The 19,541-nt window shown below is 30.9% G+C and overlaps 1 long non-coding RNA gene across 1 annotated transcript; it reads left to right on the top strand.

Moving 5' to 3' along the window:
* The first annotated feature begins 9,849 nt into the window (after positions 1-9,849).
* Positions 9,850-19,305, top strand: LOC127704582 (uncharacterized). The gene is made up of 3 exons (XR_007983397.1): positions 9,850-9,919; positions 16,557-16,770; positions 19,042-19,305. It is a non-coding gene; the product is annotated as an uncharacterized LOC127704582 (long non-coding RNA).
* The last annotated feature ends 236 nt before the right edge of the window (positions 19,306-19,541 follow it).

Here is a 19,541-nt window from a genome sequence, read left to right as displayed (position 1 = left end):
ACAATACCACAGCTGTCAAGGAAAAACAACTAAAAAACAGTCAAACATAGTAAAAACTTACAATACCATAGCTGTAAAGGAAAAAAGACGAAAAGACAGTCAAACATAATAAAAACTAACAATACCATAGATGTAATGAAAAACGACAAAAAGACAGTCAAACATAATAAAAACTAACAATACCATAGTTGTAATGAAAAATGATAAAAAGACATTCAAACTCGATAAAAACTAACAATACCATAGCTGTAAAGGAAAAACGACGAAAAGACAGTCAAACATAATAAAAACTAACAATACCATAGCTGTAAAGGAAAAACGACGAAAAGACAGTCAAACATAATAAAAACTAACAATACCATAGCTGTAAAGGAAAAACGACGAAAAGACAGTCAAACATAATAAAAACTAACAATACCATAGCTGTAAAGGAAAAACGACGAAAAGACAGTCAAACATAATGAAAACTAACAATACCATAGCTGTGAAGGAAAAACGACGAAAGGACAATCAAACATAATAAAAACTAACAATACCATAGCTGTAAAGGAAAAACGACGAAAAGACAGTCAAACATAATGAAAACTAACAATGACATAGATGTAAAGGAAAAACAACGAAAAAACAGTCAAACATAATAAAAACTAACAATACCATAGCTGTAAAGGAAAAATGATAAAAAGACAGTCAAACATAATAAAAACAAAGAATACCATAGCTGTCAAGGAAAAATGACGAAAAGACAGTCAAACATAATAAAAACTAACAATACCATAGCTGTAAAGGAAAAATGATAAAAAGACAGTCAAACATAACAAAAACTAACAATACCACAGCTGTCAAGGAAAAACAACTAAAAAACAGTCAAACATAGTAAAAACTTACAATACCATAGCTGTAAAGGAAAAAAGACGAAAAGACAGTCAAACATAATAAAAACTAACAATACCATAGATGTAATGAAAAACGACAAAAAGACAGTCAAACATAATAAAAACTAACAATACCATAGTTGTAATGAAAAATGATAAAAAGACATTCAAACTCGATAAAAACTAACAATACCATAGCTGTAAAGGAAAAACGACGAAAAGACAGTCAAACATAATAAAAACTAACAATACCATAGCTGTAAAGGAAAAACGACGAAAAGACAGTCAAACATAATAAAAACTAACAATACCATAGCTGTAAAGGAAAAACGACGAAAAGACAGTCAAACATAATAAAAACTAACAATACCATAGCTGTAAAGGAAAAACGACGAAAAGACAGTCAAACATAATGAAAACTAACAATACCATAGCTGTGAAGGAAAAACGACGAAAAGACAATCAAACATAATAAAAACTAACAATACCATAGCTGTAAAGGAAAAACGACGAAAAGACAGTCAAACATAATGAAAACTAACAATGACATAGATGTAAAGGAAAAACAACGAAAAAACAGTCAAACATAATAAAAACTAACAATACCATAGCTGTAAAGGAAAAATGATAAAAAGACAGTCAAACATAATAAAAACTAAGAATACCATAGCTGTCAAGGAAAAATGACGAAAAGACAGTCAAACATAATAAAAACTAACAATATCATAGCTGAAAAGGAAAAATGATAAAAAGACAGTCAAACATAATAAAAACTAACAATACCATAGCTGTCAAGGAAAAATGATAAAAAGACAGTCAAACATAATAAAAACTAACAATACCATAGATGTAAAGGGAAAACGACAAAAAGACAGTCAAACACGATAAAAACTAACAATACCATAGCTGTAAAGGAAAAACGACGAAAAGACAGTCAAACACGATAAAAACTAACAATACCATAGCTGTAAAGGAAAAATTATAAAAAGACAGTCAAACATAATAAAAACTAACAATACCGTAGATGTAAAGGACAAAACGACGAAAAAACAGTCAAACATAGTAAAAACTAACAATACCATAGCTGTAAAGGAAAAACGACGAAAAGACAGTCAAACATAATAAAAACTAACAATACCATAGATTTAAAGGAAAAATGATAAAAAGACAGTCAAACATAATAAAAACTAACAATACCATAGCTGTAAAGGAAAAATGATAAAAAGACAGTCAAACATAATAAAAACTAACAATACCATAGCTGTAAAGGAAAAACGATAAAAAGACAGTCAAACATAATAAAAACTAACAATACCATAGATGTAAAGGGAAAACGACAAAAAGACAGTCAAACATGATAAAAAATTACAATACCATAGCTGTAAAGGAAAAATGATAAAAAGACAGTCAAACATAATAAAAACTAACAATACCATAGCTGTAAAGGAAAAACGATAAAAAGACAGTCAAACATAATAAAAACTAACAATACCACAGCTGTCAAGGAAAAATGATAAAAAGACAGTCAAACATAATAAAAACTAACAATACCATAGCTGTAAAGGAAAAATGATAAAAAGACAGTCAAACATAATAAAAACTAACAATACCACAGCTGTAAAGGAAAAACGATAAAAAGACAGTTAAACATAATAAAAACTAACAATACCACAGATGAAAAGGATAAATGACAAAAAGACAGTCAAACATAGTACAAACTAACAATACCACAGATGAAAAGGATAAATGACAAAAAGACAGTCAAACATGATGTAAAAATTACAATAACACAGCTGTCAAGGAAAAATGATAAAAAGACAGTCAAACATAATAAAAACTTACAATACCATAGATGTAAAGGGAAAACGATAAAAAGACAGTCAAACATAATAAAAACTAACAATACCACAGATGAAAAGGATAAATGACAAAAAGACAGTCAAACATGATGTAAAAATTACAATAACACAGCTGTCAAGGAAAAATGATAAAAAGACAGTCAAACATAATAAAAACTTACAATACCACAGCTGTAAAGGAAAAACGATAAAAAGACAGTCAAACATAATAAAAACTAACAATACCATAGATGTAAAGGATAAACGACAAAAGACAGTCAAACATGATAAAAACTAACAATACCATAGATGTAAAGACAAAACGACGAAAAGACAGTCAAACATACTAAAAACTAACAATACCATAGCTGTGAAGGAAAAACGACCAAAAAACAGTCAAACATACTAAAAACTAACAATACCATAGATGTAAAGGATAAACGACAAAAGACAGTCAAACATGATAAAAACTAACATTACCATAGATGTAAAGACAAAACGACGAAAAGACAGTCAAACATACTAAAAACTAACAATACCATAGCTGTGAAGGAAAAACGACCAAAAAACAGTCAAACATACTAAAAACTAACAATACCATAGCTGTAAAAGAAAAACGATAAAAGGACAGTCAAACATAATAAAAACTAACAATACCATAGATTTAAAGGAATTTTTTTTTTTTTTTTTTTTTTTTTTTTCCTTATCTTAAGAGACGTTTAATTGGTATTCGCACAACTTTCTCAAATTCCATGTTGATAGATTAAGAAAATAATTTGTAAACTTGGGTTTCAACTCCTTCAGGTAAAACTGAGCTAAGATGAATTTAACTATATTTTTAAACCCCTTGTAGTCATATAGCTCCTCGCTTATTCATGTCCTTGACTTTTAAAATTATTCCATTTGCAGATGCATTTCAAATACCAGGAAACAAGACCGAGCTTTTAAGTATAAAAACTGGCCAACCACTCGGTTACATGTTGGAATGTTGGAAATGTTAACAATAACATCTGTTTGTACTAATGTCATGTAGTAACTGTGAATATGTGGGTTCTATTAAAAAGACAGCGAGTATTTAATTTCAATTTAAACATTTGAAATAAAAACATTCTATTCGCGATATCAACGTTAGAAACTTTAGATATTATAATCTAACATCCTTGAAGGAGTAGTGAAAAGTCGGTAGCGGATTAGTAGCGGATTAACGTTTTAAATCAAAATAAACATTCCGACTTTAAATCGCTACCTAGAACGACCATCTTCAAAATCACGTCGCGTCTTGAGAGCCAAATCATGCTAGACATAGCTACTATTGTGGGTGCCTGGAACCTTAAAATTACAAAAGAAAGATAAAAGTATACGAAATTAATCATGACCAGTACCAACCTACAGTCTACAATATGTGTATCCACTCTAGATTAACCAGTCTACAGTAATAGTATGCCAACTTACATTATGTTTTCGCGGTCTTATATTTAAAGATACCGGAAAGTCGTATGATCTGTGAATTTACCGACTGTTAATGCATGCGTAGCAAGAGACGCTTACACCGTCGACAGAGCCGGTATCTCTTTTTTTGGAGTACATGCGCTCCCTCAGATTTATTCTACCTTGATGTGTATCTTCTTGATGGGATTATGCTATTTGAACATTGGTAAACTACTGCTATCTCTAATTTACAGTCCACACAAGTGATGTGCACGAAATGACAGTCAGTACAGTCCACGATTGTGGTATGGACATAACGACTGTCAATACAGTCCACAATTGTGGTATAGACACAATGACGGTCAGTGCCGACTTTCAGTCCACAATTGTGGTATTGACACAATGACAGTCAGTGCCGACTTTCAGTCCACAATTGTGTTATTGACACAATGACAGTCAGTGCCGACTTTCAGTCCACAATTGTGGTATTGACACAATGACAGTCAGTGCTTACTTACAATCTACAATTGTGGTATTGACACAATGACAGTCAGTGCTTACTTACAATCCACAATTGTGGTATAGACACAATGACAGTCAGTGCCGACTTACAGCCAACAATTGTGGTATTGACACAATGACAGTCAGTGCCGACTTAGAGTCCACAATTGTGGTATTGACACAATGACAATCAATGCTTACTTACAGACCACAATTGTGGTATTGACACAATGACAGTCAGTGCTGACTTATAGTCCACAATTGTGGTATTGACACAATGACAGTCACTGCTTACTTACAGTCCACAATTGTGGTATGGACACAACGACTGTCAATACAGTCCACAATTGTGGTATTGACACAATGACAGTCAGTGCAGACTTACAGTCCACAATTGTGGTATGGACACAACGACTGTCAATACAGTCCACAATTGTGGTATTGACACAATGACAGTCAGTGCCGACTTACAGTCCACAATTGTGGTATTGACACAATGACAGTCAGTGCCGACTTACAGTCCACAATTGTGGTATTGACACAATGACAGTCAGTGCCGACTTACAGACCACAATTGTGGTATTGACACAATGACAGTCAGTGCTGACTTATAGTCCACAATTGTGGTATTGACACAATGACAGTCACTGCTTACTTACAGTCCACAATTGTGGTATGGACACAACGACTGTCAATACAGTCCACAATTGTGGTATTGACACAATGACAGTCAGTGCAGACTTACAGTCCACAATTGTGGTATGGACACAACGACTGTCAATACAGTCCACAATTGTGGTATTGACACAATGACAGTCAGTGCCGACTTACAGTCCACAATTGTGGTATTGACACAATGACAGTCAGTGCCGACTTACAGTCCACAATTGTGGTATTGACACAATGACAGTCAGTGCCGACTTACAGACCACAATTGTGGTATTGACACAATGACAGTCAGTGCTGACTTATAGTCCACAATTGTGGTATTGACACAATGACAGTCAGTGCCGACTTACAGTCCACAATTCTGGTATTGACACAATGACGGTCAGTGCCGACTTACAGTCCACAATTGTGGTATTGACACAATGACAGTCAGTGCCGACTTAGAGTCCACAATTGTGGTATTGACACAATGACAGTCAGTGCCGACTTACAGTCCACAATTGTGGTATTGACACAATGACGGTCAGAGCCGACTTACAGTCCACAATTGTGGTATTGACACAAAGACATTCAGTGTCGGCTTAGAGTCCACAACTGTGCGACACAATGGCAGTCGATGCCGACGCACAGTCCACAATTGTGGTATCGACAAAACGATAGGCAGTGCCGACTTACACTTAACAACTATTCAGAAAATTGCTGACATGTTTTCATTGTTTTAAGTAACACGCACTCCTTTTATTGGTGTCACTCTTTTTATTAGTGTTTTGATCTTATAGCCATATTTTCCAAAGTAACAATCCTCAAAAAATTGTGTATGTGACATTGTGGAAATACTTTGTAAAAGGAGTTGGTAAACTCAGCCCGCACCAAACTTACCTATAGATTCTGACATATATCGCACACACGTACAACGAGAACTAAAAAAAAAAACACATTTTTATTTTGATATTTATTCAAGCAGGAACTGTGTGTTTGCGAATGTGGTAGAATTGTTTTATTTCGATCCATTTATCTGAATTTCAATCAAAATAGATTCCAAAAAGTATATGCAATAGATTCAACGTGAATTCGTTTTACTATACTGGTTTCAAGCTTATAATGGTTTCCAACGCATGGAATTGATTTTACTTTCAATTCCTTTATACAATTAAATGAAATTAAAAAAAGCATAAACGGATCATGTACCTGCTTCCGTCTGAAGGTTTCTCTAGTGTTTGGTATTCAAATATAGGTTATGTATTTAAGACTTTAAATTATTTTAACAAACGTGTGTGATAATTTACAATAAAATGTAACAAAAAGTATTGCAATTAATTTATATGACGTTTATTTTTCATTTTCTGTTTTATCTCTATTATTAAACTTATTGAATGAAATCTTGTGATCCATGGATTTTCCAATCCCTTTTATATTTTTTTGTTTGAATATTCCAATTGTTACAAAAAGAAAGAAGTAAAAATATGTGCAAAGTAATAAGGTGATTATAAAGTAATAATCTTCTTATACAATGTGTGGTAATTTGCTTTTGATATATTTTTATGGTTTCTATTTCCCTTTTTTATTTTATATATCTAAGATAGTTTCATTTGATCTATTTGAACGAAATGACCTTGAAATAACAAGTTGCAGTTTTTACTTAGTATATCATATAAAAAAATGTCTTTCAAGTTAAACAATTTTGATTTACAGGGAACATTAATCCATCTCTTTGTAAGCGGTTTTATAATAGGTCATTTGACAAGATTTATCATAAGCCCATGAAAGATAGCAGGCCTATCAGAAAGTAATAATACTATACTATGTATTTGGTATTGATTAAACTATGATAAAATATTCTTCGATAATAGATTACATGCAAAAGTTTCTTCTCTCACAATAGAATGAAAAACAAGTGCTCCTAATAAAACAACAAGAAAAAAAACCAAAGCTGCCAAAACAATCTAAATATTTTATTGCAACGTTCTCTTGATGGGTCTGACAATTCTCAAAAAAACGTCAACATCCATTCCATTAGTAAACAAAACAGAGATTGAAAGTGGTTATGAAACTACATCTTTTAGGTGTGATATTCGAAAACTACCCAAAAGATCTGTTAAGGCACAAACAATCTAATTACCTCCACTCGAGAAAAAAAAATAAAAAACCAGCTGACTGTTCTACTGTTTACACAAAGTATTCCTCATTTCAAACTTAAAAACTAATTCAAACGTGTTTCATGCGAAAGCATTACTAATGTAGATACCAATATTTCTTTCAAAGAACACTTTAATTTAACCAAAAATATAACTTCATCAATATACTTGATTTATTTTTACACATCATAGTTGTACGTTTGGTGGACGTGTTTTGTAAAAGACAGTTTGAATTCCTATATTCCGTTTTATCAATGACTTCCTTTTATGAATGATCATGACTGAGTTCTTCTTCGCGCTCCAAAAACTTCTGAAATATCTTGTTAACAGATACGTTCAAAACCAAATAATAAGGATGCTAGATATAGCAAGCACTGAATAGAATTAAAACCAACAATAGACGAAACTGAACATCCAAACGTTCATTAATATGAGGGTGTTGCAAACTTAGGGTAAATACAATAGATATTAATTATGTTATAGGAAAAGATGTGACGTATAAATGATCCTTTCTAAAGCTTTCATATGCTTACAATAGTTTCGATGTCATCAATTTAGGTAATACCATTGATCATCAATCATTATAATCGAAAGTAACTCCATCCTTTAAGGATCAGTCTGTTCCTGTCATCTGTTAAACCTCTATCACACCTATTGTGGCTAAAATGTTCAACAACAAACAGATGCTACAGGATTTCAGTATTGACGACTTTAATTCTAAATCTCCTGATTTTACCTGTGTCCCATTCATATTTTATCCGACTATCCACGTTATTTTTGTGACCTAAACATTGTCAACAGCACTTCTCCGGGAAAAAGTAAAATAACAAAAATACCGAACTCCAAGTAAAATTCAAAACGGAAAGTCCCTTATCAAATGGCAAAATCAAAAGCTCAAACACATCAAACGAATGGAAAACTACTGTCATATTCCTGACTTGGTGCAGGCATTTCCTTATGTAGAAAATGGTGGATTAAATCTGGTTTTATAGAAAACAACTGTCATATTCCTGACTTGGTACAGGCATTTCGTTATGTAGAAAATGGTGGATTAAACCTGGTTTTGTAGTTAGCTAAACCTCTCACTTGTATGAAAATGTCTTTGAAAAATCACACTATTACATAAACTGTTTGATAAAGGAATTAGGTATTGACAATCCCCTAGCTTATAGTCCAAATACATTTACCAAAGAAAAACCAGGAACATTAATAGATATGTTTATGTTACTTTGGTAATTCGACAAAAGATGAAGAACAAAATCTTCCTACACTGTACTGGAAACAGAAATTAGGTAATTGATCTTCAAAACTACTTTTTATTGCTGTGTTTGCAAAATTCTCATCGAAACCACTTTCTGATTGAGTAACATATATTCAAACAGCAACAAAACAGTATCATTCCAGCAGCACTTGCACACGGAGTTGTATCTCCAAGTTTTCAAGAGATATTAATTGTCAAAATGCGCATCTGGTGCAATAAAATTGGTACCGTTAATACTATTTATACGATATTCCAGAGCTTTCGTTTCTATCATGATTTCCTAGATGTATCAATAGGGTTACAGGAAATTGTTTGAACAAATGGTTCCTTGTGGTAAAACATGTATCTACAAAAATACCGAACTTTAAGGTGAATTCAAAAAGGGGAAAGTCAAAGTGAAAAGTTGTTCAAAACTGTAAACTTCAAACCTTCGAAATTTTAAGAACACCATTATGACTTGGTTGACCGTTATGGGATATCTGTACTTTTGAACGAATTTTAACTTCGACGGGTGCTACATGTGAAGCAGGATATGCTCATCCGTCAAGAGCATCTGAGCTCGCCCCCGATTTTAGACGGGGTCCATTTAGCTCAGCCATAAGTTTTGAATATAGTTATATGTGGACTGTTGTTTGTCTTTACGTCGTTTTTTTTAATGAAATTGTTGGTTTTGGTTAGATTTATGAAATTTCATTGTTCCTTTGTTGTCCTCTGCCAGTTTTTGAAAAACTCAAAATATACAGAAAGAAGATATAATTTATATCATGCCAGTATCAATCCATATTTGGCTCATATTTCTGTAATAATATTTATCAGAGACTAAAAATTTTTATAAAATATTGAAGATAATGAAGACCAAAACATGATCAAACCAGAACAGCCAACTAACATAGTTACGAACCATTTATTACTGCAATGATAGTGTTGCATTTTGTGGGGAATGTAAATACCAAACTACAATTCACATATTAGATACACCAAACTATTTTTTACAACAAAGAAAGCAACGAATGTTTCCTCTTCAAATCATTTGTATTAGTTATTATTCTGAGTTCTAATTTCCCGCTCGTTTAATACTAATTAGTTTCTAGTTCCACGTGTGTGAAACAACTAGTATCAGCTATCAGATAAAGTGCGCCATCTTGACTAATGTCAACACAGGAAGTTGTTCCAAACAGAACTAATGCATATGCATTGTTTCATTAATATCACCAGGTCTGTCATTTTCATAACTAAAATAAGTCTAACGGGATTAATTTTTTATGGAATTTTTCCATAAAATAAAAAAAAATCTTGTTAAGTTCCCAACTTCGTTCAATCTGTTGCGTCTGTGTAATGTTTGTAAATCTGCTTGTTATAAGATAAATTTATATATTATTCATATATGATTATAATATACAACCTCTATGGCAGCGTGTGTGGTTAATCTACAATTGAACAGGGATTCCAATACGTATTACAGCAAGTTTGATATAAAAATAATGTATTTGCCCTCAATATTGGTGCAATATTTGAAAGAAAATTGGGTTTCAACACCATTGTAATGAGATCAAACGAAATCATACAGAAATAATCTGTGGTTTGAAACCACACATCCGAATAATATTATGCCAAATCATTTTGTCCCTATCCCCATAGGTCTCACATATACATATGCAAAACGTTTTTTAATAATAAATTAGTCAAAGATATATATGTCTCAAAATTTACGCACAAACAGACAAATTAATTTTTTTGAATTATTTTCTGTTTTGCCATTCGACATCGATAGAAGTTTTTAACATTTTTGCTTTCAAAATTGATAAACCGTGAAAAGTTTAATATATTTATTAAAATGCAATAAAATTTATTTATCTTATACATTTACCTCCTACATCTTATTTTAGACATTTGTTCCTAATGTCTCTGATTTTTTTTAATTTAATATTTTAAGCAAACTTTTGTAATGTATTCAGTTAAATATGAAATAAAAAACTTTCTTATGAAAAAAAAACTCATCACAAATACATGTAACCATGCAGGCTTATAATTTGGTACATATATATATATATTTGTTTTCTGTTTGTAGAGAAGGTTAATGATATACATTTATAACAATTTTATCTGAGGAACATATAACATAATTATGATATACGGAAAACACGACTTGGTGGGTAAAATATGTATTTTTATTAATTCTTTTGAGCACATCATTGCAGTATAATCTCTTAATATCATTCTAAAACACGACCAAAAAATATATACAATACAAAATATTTTCCAAATCCTATTTAAATATGCTTCCAAACGATGGAGCGACAATAAAAAGAAAGAACAATATTGTATAAATATGTTTTGCTTTTAATAAAGACGCTTTTGGTGCATATTTCTTTATCAAGTCTAGCAGAAAATCAAAGGCGGCATATTTTAGTTAAAATTTTAATATTGTACAAAATATTTAATTGAAACGCACTTTGAACTTCGGATGTTATATTTCTTAAGCACAAGGTATGTTTTTCCTGGTGCCACTAAAACCGAATATTTTCTATTATATCTGAATTAACAAAGTAACAAATCTTTGGTTTAATTATAGATAAATATTTTTACGTACATAAGTGTTGTTTTATAATTAACTGTCCGTGTGCAAAAGTACAGCACAGTTTACTGTAAATAAGAAGACAGTTTCAATTTCGGAAAAAAAATGAAATAGAAATCTTAACATTCTAATAAAAACTTATTCTTTAAACCCAAATAAATAATCACTTTTGTATTATTAATTCCATCTAAATTCATAATTTTGTTATGTTTATTTAATATTTTTCGTTTACAGGAATCATTTTATTTGTCGTGTTGTTGATTTCGAAACAACCCAGAAAGAAAACAATCTTTGGTATTTGACATAAATAATATAATTGTTCCTCTTTAGATGTCTTTTATCTTCTTCTTCTTTTACTTCTTTTGAATATTTAAGGTTTTCAAATGATTTTGAATTAGAGAAAATAATATTTGAAAATAAGTTTATCATATCATAATATTTATTTTAAATTTTTAAGTAGTCCTCTTCATTCTTGTTTTATATTTGTTGCTATGATTCAGATATATATATAATGTATTTTGAAAACAAAAAAGTACAATTATAAAATATTTTGTATGGATTATAGATAGAAACAATGACAAACGGAAGCTGTATAAGAAACTGGGTAATGGAGAACATTGGTAATTTATAAGACAGTATAAGACAGTTAACTACTCAATTTTGAAAGTGCCGAATAAATAAGTTAAGGAAGAATGAATATTCAAAGTCAGATGTTCAAAACAAGTATCTTTAATAACAATTTAACATATGGATGAATTCCCGGAACATTTTGTTTCACAAAGAGGAATGACCAATTTCCCCTTTATGTGTTTCACGCAAAGATCTAGGATCAGTTTCCCCTGTATTAGCTTAATAAACAAAATTAATTATCATTAATGTTACACATTTCCATAAAATAAGAATATAGTTTTTGCGCCACACATTGCTGTTGAAAACAAAATTGAAAGTTAAACCTTTTTCCCAAACATTTGGATATCTAAAATCAAACGAAATAATTTATATCTACAAAACAATATGTAGAATTAAAATTTACCTAAAATGAAATTTTGTATTTAGTTAATAATTTCCTTCTTTTACATTGTTTGTTTTTTTTCTATGAAAATACAGTTTTGAGCCACACCTAGACTTGCTGTTTAAACCTTAAAGTACACACTTTAATCTAGGGTACTGCGAATTTTTGGACAAATTGAATGGCTTTTAGAAAATACCCTAGCAATCATACAACATCTCCTAATCTGTATACTGGTATGAAATTAATTCGGGGAAAATTGGTCCTAATTCTCTGCAAAATTTCTACTATATGGACATTCTTTGATTTTTATGCAAATGTATTCAGTAAAAATACTTTACGTCTTGTGTAGTTAACTCAGATTTATTGTCATAATTGATAAAAACTTAGTGTCATGCAAATGATTATGTCATCTGCAATATGCAAATGCTTTGTAGCGAATTGACAAGTATTAAATAGAATTATACATTTAACAATTATATAACGAATACTATAAACATTTACAACAAACAATCAGCAGAAAATTAAATATAAAAATAAAAACAGATAATGACAGGATCTAATTTACATTTCGTGCGTAGAAAAGTCACAAAAGGGTCCTAGCGGATTAATATTCAATAACAGATGAATCGTCTACATTGTAAAATTCTGACTCCCTTAAAAAATCATCTTATGAAATGAAGCGAAAACGGCATACAACATTGCTTAGCACCTTTTATATAGTTTACATGCACCATACATTGTAGTTACAAAGAAAACGTGAACAGCTCAAAGATTAAAATGCTGACGGTATATGCACAATTTCTCAAAGACAATGAAAATTATCATAATCTCATGGGATTACATATGCATATTTTTAATTTACATGATGTAACGAATTGTAAAAGTATTATATTATAATTAAACAAGCTTTTTTTTATCGTGTTATGTCCTTCAACTGTTTGGTGTTGTTTACAGTTAAGATTTTAAGCAATTTCAAAAAGTAATTTTATTCAAATTCAAAATATTTATATGTACCAATGTAAAGTTTTGAAATTTCCCGTTTTACAACTGTACAACACAAGTACACTAGTTTACTAACGGATAATTGTTAATAAGATTGAGCACCGATACTTCGTTTATTAAGAGTGTTCTATGCCATAAATTGTTGCAGTCTGACGTAGAGATTGATTACTGTGAGGGACGTTAAACGCACCAACCGACTAATGAATTGCCAGTACGTTTTATCTGTTCAGTTTGTTATACAGCATTGAAGTAATTTTTCTATTTTTACCTTCTTGCTCCAAGAGTAATACATAATTTCTGTGTGGTATCTATGATGAGTTTATTGGCTCATTATTCTGTTGATTTGCCTACATGCTTCAGCTTAATAAGACTTGTCGTATCAACATTCAAAAGACTTGCTGTTTACAAGAAACCTGAATGCAAGGATCCACCATTATTGGCTGCTATCTCACACAATTGTGGACAGCCACATTTATGTTTATTGTTATCAAATATTATTCGAACATACTCTGCAAGGGGTATTAATCTATTAATTGCATTTTTAATTACTTTTTCAAAATGCTATAACTATGTTCAATTATGAAGCTAACGGTTTATATATGCGGAATTGACAACTTAGAAATAATTAAGAAACTAAAGTTTTTATTTTTGCCTTGGCATTGTCAATTTGTTGCTGAGTTTGAATGTCCCTTTGGTTCATTTCGCCTCTCCTTTCCAACGTCCTCGGGTAACATTGACCTCAGATGAATTTGGCCATTATCTCTAGGTACCTTTTGGTCGTCATATATTCAAGTAGTTATACATTCTTTGCCTTCTAGTATTTGTTGAGTTAAAGCGTTCTTGATGAAAGCAAACAGGAAAGTGCTTTGGACGCAAAACAATATTTAAATTAAAAGATTTTTTTACAACTTCAAATAAACCATATACTTATATTCAAAAATCGCTACATTATGCTGTTTAATGCAATTTTGAACGATAATTGCAAATTAAACTTTTCGAAGCAATGAATAATTTGCTTTTAAAGACATTTTTGTTTAATTTGTATTTAAAAGAAAATACTTGACTTTACATTTGGTTGATGTTGGTTTTATCAGCTCTTCGCAATTTTTATTAGGTTTTGGATTTTCAAATATTTTGGCCTCGATCATCACTGAAGTGATATTGGTTATCGAAATGCGCTTTTGGTTCAGTAAAGTGGTACCGTTAATATTATTACTATCACTATTCAAAACCTATGCTGGTGGACTATTAGTCCCCGAGGATGTCATTTGACCAGTAGCCAGCACTCGGTTTTGATATGAAAATACGGATAGTTTTATTCAAATTTTCAAATGATTTCTTCCTCGTGCATAGCTCTGATTCCTTGTCTCGGTTTTGCTATGATTTTGGTCTTATTTTTGGTCTTATCAGTTCTTCAACGTTTGTATTAGATTTTTTATTTTCAATAATGTGCTACTGGTGTTACAATAATTTGTACCGTTATTTGTTTTTTACGTCGGATAAACAGGATTTTTGGTTAAGAAAATCCTTCTTATTCATTTCTATGGATACGTAAAAACTCATCAAAGATACCAGGCTTATAGTTTCGTACGCATAATTTTGTGAAATACTGCAAAAATATATAAAAATTGCAGTTTTAAGCCCTCTCTAGGCATTTTCAATTTGGTCTTATTCTCGAAAATAAGTATTAATGTTTTACAGCATTTAAGTTCACATATAGCTCTCAAAATTATTGAAAGGCTTTTAGAAAATTGTCTTATTGTGAAATAACTTCAATGGAAATTGGTAGTTCGACCTCGTGTTTTCAAAATTACCACCACCGATGTCATCATTATACATATATCTTTATTTTTTAAGAAGGTAGAGTCAGCTAAATTTGAAGAAAAAGGTGGGTTGATTTCTCCCGAATTTTTTTCCACTCGCTGGTTCAAAAACCGAAATATGATTAACCTAAAGAAAGCTGAAAATTATTGAATCAAATTATTATTCTAACCGAATTTTGTCACAATTTTGCATATATTTATAAATGTTGTACATTGTTGGACGTTGTTGTCGCAGGAGATTTTGACAAAATATTGCAAATCCCACTTTGTTTGTTAAACATGTTGAAGTTTGCCACGAGACACATATTTTCAAAAAAAAATATGTAACGAAATACGATAGAATTTTGCTTTGGTAAAGAACGTCCATCTAGTACATATTTTGTGTTAATAATTTTGACAAAGTCTTACAAAATTGCAGTTTTGATCCATTTTCAGATATTTCCATTGAGCTGTATTTCAAGAAATACGACTTGATATTATTACAACACCAAAGAACATGCATGCAGCTGTGCTATTATAACTCTTAGCATAACTGAATACTGTTTTTGAGAATATCCCTAGTATTGAATAGATCCAAGGGTTAGAGGTAGGGAAATTTCCCTGAATTTAATTCAGTATCATGGCTTTATGTGTTAACTTTTGTAATCTTCTTATAATTTTAAGACCTACCTCTAAATAGATCATCAAATTATATCATCCGGAAAATAGCGTATAGCAGCAATTTTGACAGATTTTGGCATTTCGAGTACTTTTCCGATGGTTGGAGACTTCAATTTATTGTTTAAATTTTACATAATCTTTTACAGCATCAATCAGCACTAAATAACATTTTATTTTGATAGAAATATGCATAGCATAATTAATGAACAATGTTTACATTTATGATGTAGAGTCTTAAAAATTCAAATTCCGGTAGGATTTGATAACTTTGAAATTTTGGCCATGTGCATGAAACAAATACAATGGATTTTTGTCTGCCCTTCTGTATTACTTTACTTAACAACAGGACCATAAAAAAAACTTGTCAATCTTCATATAAATTTATAGAGCTACAACTTTATGCGTGTACTAGGCTGCTAGAATATTTTATGGAGTTTTAGTATGAAATCCAAAACTGGAATTTTAAACCACAGGTTGTCATTTTTTTTTCTTATTATTTCACCGCAAAAGTCGGTACGGAGAATATTTAAAAAAAAAAACCAAGCGTTATTACAATTTTGTATTTTTATGAATTTATTGATGTATTTAATTGAATTTGGTTCACTGTGAATTTACCGCAAAAATAGTAAAATCTGCTATTTGTATGAAATCGTAATGAACAGCACTGTAAAGTATAGCACCGTATACCATTGACTGTTAATGTTGAATAGTTTTGAAATATATTCACAAGAGTTTTGAATACCTTATTCTAATAGACTCCATAAAATTTTCGATTTTCAGACAGGTACTGAAAGAAATTGCCCTAAGATATGGTGCAAATATAACATAGAAGATATAGATTAATAGTTGAAACAGAAGTTCGCTGCTCTTGGACGATTCTTCGAAGCAAAGAATAAATGTCATAGATAAAATAAAAAAGTTTGAAATGAATTGCATGACAAATCGACATTTCAGATTAGATGTGTACAAAAACACAAGGAAACAAAACCAAAAAGTTAGTAATTTATGGATATATGATCTAATATGTATTTAGTTATATTTATTTGGACTTTTATGTTGGTAAAAATATTATAGATCTGTATGTTGTTCAATTGTTTTCGCTGAATTTTGTTCTACTAACATTTGATGCAGAATGTACCATCGAACACAACGAATTTAGTACCTTTGTTTCGATAAACAACGGATCTGTTATGAGCTCTTTGTTATCAAGTGTATTTCCTAGTCAATGTTACAACATTATATATAATTAATTAACAATGGGTTGGGTTTTTTTTCTCAGCTAAGTTTTATATTTTAACAAAACTAATTCTGCCACTAAAGCAGATGGAGTTGACCATAGAAGGATTTAGATTTGGTGACTTTGAACCTCGCTTATTTTATTTTTGCCATGGCGTTGTCAGTTTGTCATCGAATATCTCTTTGATATCTTCCGTCTCTTTTTTGTAGCTTTCGATATTTTTGGAATCTATTGCTGTTTTGACCTTTTCCTTAAGACATTTTTGATGAAGGTTTAAAACTAGGCTATAGATTCCCTGGTGCAGGTTCAGTCCAGAAATATGCTACGAACTACATATTGATTACGTTTTATCTTAATTAATCTTATGTAAACTGTACTGATTAATTTGAAATGTACCAATGTATTAAATTAAAAGTGAGAATAAAAAAAGAATCAAAACTCATGAATCGAAGACAGACTGAAAAATAAAAAAGGCCGAAAGACAAACAACAGTCTACACAAAATAAAACTAAAGACTGAGCAGCACGAACCCACCAAACACCGGGTGTTATTCAAGATGCTCCATTGCCACAAGACGTTAAGCGACCAGCAATCAATCAATCAATCAATTAATCCATATGCTCCGGAATGGTAAGCAGGTACTGCGCTACATATTTCAACCGTCGTGTTTCTCATAAAAAGTACAAGTTCGATGTTAAGTCTGATAAAATTATTTTGCAACAGTAACAGTCTTGTTTATCCCTGTATCAAACATTCACATAGGATTACAAAATTTTCATAAACCTATTATATTGTGAGGATTTGACAAGAATATTTACCAATTAGCAATCTAAGATGCCATATCACCAGATATACCACATCAACGCATTTTAACAGGAGTTACAAGGTGGGTGTCATTTGTTAGGAAGGTACTGTTGACAGTCAGGAGTACCTGAGTTTTCTCTCGGTTTTCATATGGGTTTATGTTTCCCAATCTTTAGTCTTTGTTCAGTCATGCACCAGGATAATTCTGATTAAGGTTTTATTTTTGGTAACTTCAATGTTTTTTCTCTTGTTGTTTACTATTTACGTTCAATCATTATACGCCTGATATCTTTAATGAGGTATTGCATTTGGATGAGTTTTGGGGTTTCTTGCTTTAAAAAAGTTTGTGGGTTTTTTTAATACTAAAAAAAACGGCTCCGAAGTAAAAGCCATGAATAAATAAAGGCAACAGTAGTATATCGCTGTTCAATAGTCATAATTCGAGTAAGCAAAAACAAATCCGGGTAACAAACTAACACCGAGGGAAACACATCAGTTATAAGAGAAAAACAACGGAACAACAAAAACTTTGAACTACAACAAAAGCAAACGCCAACATACATAGAAACGGACTGTCTAATAACAAGTGCCATATTCCTGACTTGGTACAGGACATTTTAAGAAAAAATGGTGGGTTGAACCTGGTTTTATCGCTAGCCATGAGCCATTGTAGCGATAATACATTAGATGCAGCAGCAGTGTTATTGATGTTCAAACCATACATGATTACATGATATATAAATCTATTTGAGGTGGTACCCAACACCTTGACTAATATTAATTTGGCTCGTTTAATTTTCATAAAATTTTGACAAAATGTTTACTTTGACCCTTTGACAAAAATATAAAAATTTCAAAAAATTTGAACCAACCATTTTATCAGAAAAATTTCATTGGTTATATAGCAGTTTGATAAACACTAATTTTGATCATTTAGAAGATTAATATTTCCTTAACAATACAACGTAATTAAAACGTTTAGCTGATTTTTACAGAGTTATCTCCCTGTAGTGTTAGGTACCACCTTAAAGAAGATACAAATTAAAATAAAAAACAAAATCCGAGGAAATCACAGGAACTCCAAAAAGACTGAGACCACGTGTGTTGACAAGGTAAGCGTCTCCTGTTATAACTGTATTATCTGCCAACCAAATCCACACTTAGTAAGAATAGTAAGCAAGTTCAAAAGTATTGACGATTCAAATTATTATTTGACTTTTGTAGGTTTTAAGTAGATCTGCTAATTCTGAACTGTTGCCAGCTGTATGGTCATTGATTATGTGAAGAGTTGTCAAAGCATATATATTGTAAATCTGATGAATTTTAGTTTTTAACTAATTATTTGTCTGTGTGATATACGCAATTTTGCGAATGATCAAATATTGTTATGTCGGCCTCTTTTTCGGACATGTATTCATTAGAAACATTGCTACATCAAAATTATAAAATTTCATTTCAATTATAATAATAATAGCAATAATAATAATAATAACAATACAATGATAATAATGTTAATAATAATAATATAATGATAATAATCTTCATGACTGTACGATATTTGTTCTTATTGGTCTTTTTTTATTTGTTCTTATTTGTCTTTTTTTGTTCAAACAGTGTAACAGAACACATGATTTAGATTTAATTTCGCTTTTCTGCATTATTTTCATCTACAATATTTAAAAACTTCTTTTTGCATAGGGTGTCACAGATTCGTTATTATTATT

This window comes from Mytilus californianus, unplaced genomic scaffold (genome assembly GCF_021869535.1).
Source record: "Mytilus californianus isolate M0D057914Y unplaced genomic scaffold, xbMytCali1.0.p SCAF_6, whole genome shotgun sequence".
Classification (NCBI taxonomy): Eukaryota; Metazoa; Mollusca; class Bivalvia; order Mytilida; family Mytilidae; genus Mytilus; species Mytilus californianus.
Note: the sequence above shows the minus strand (reverse complement) of the source record. Positions and strands in the feature narration are given on the sequence as shown.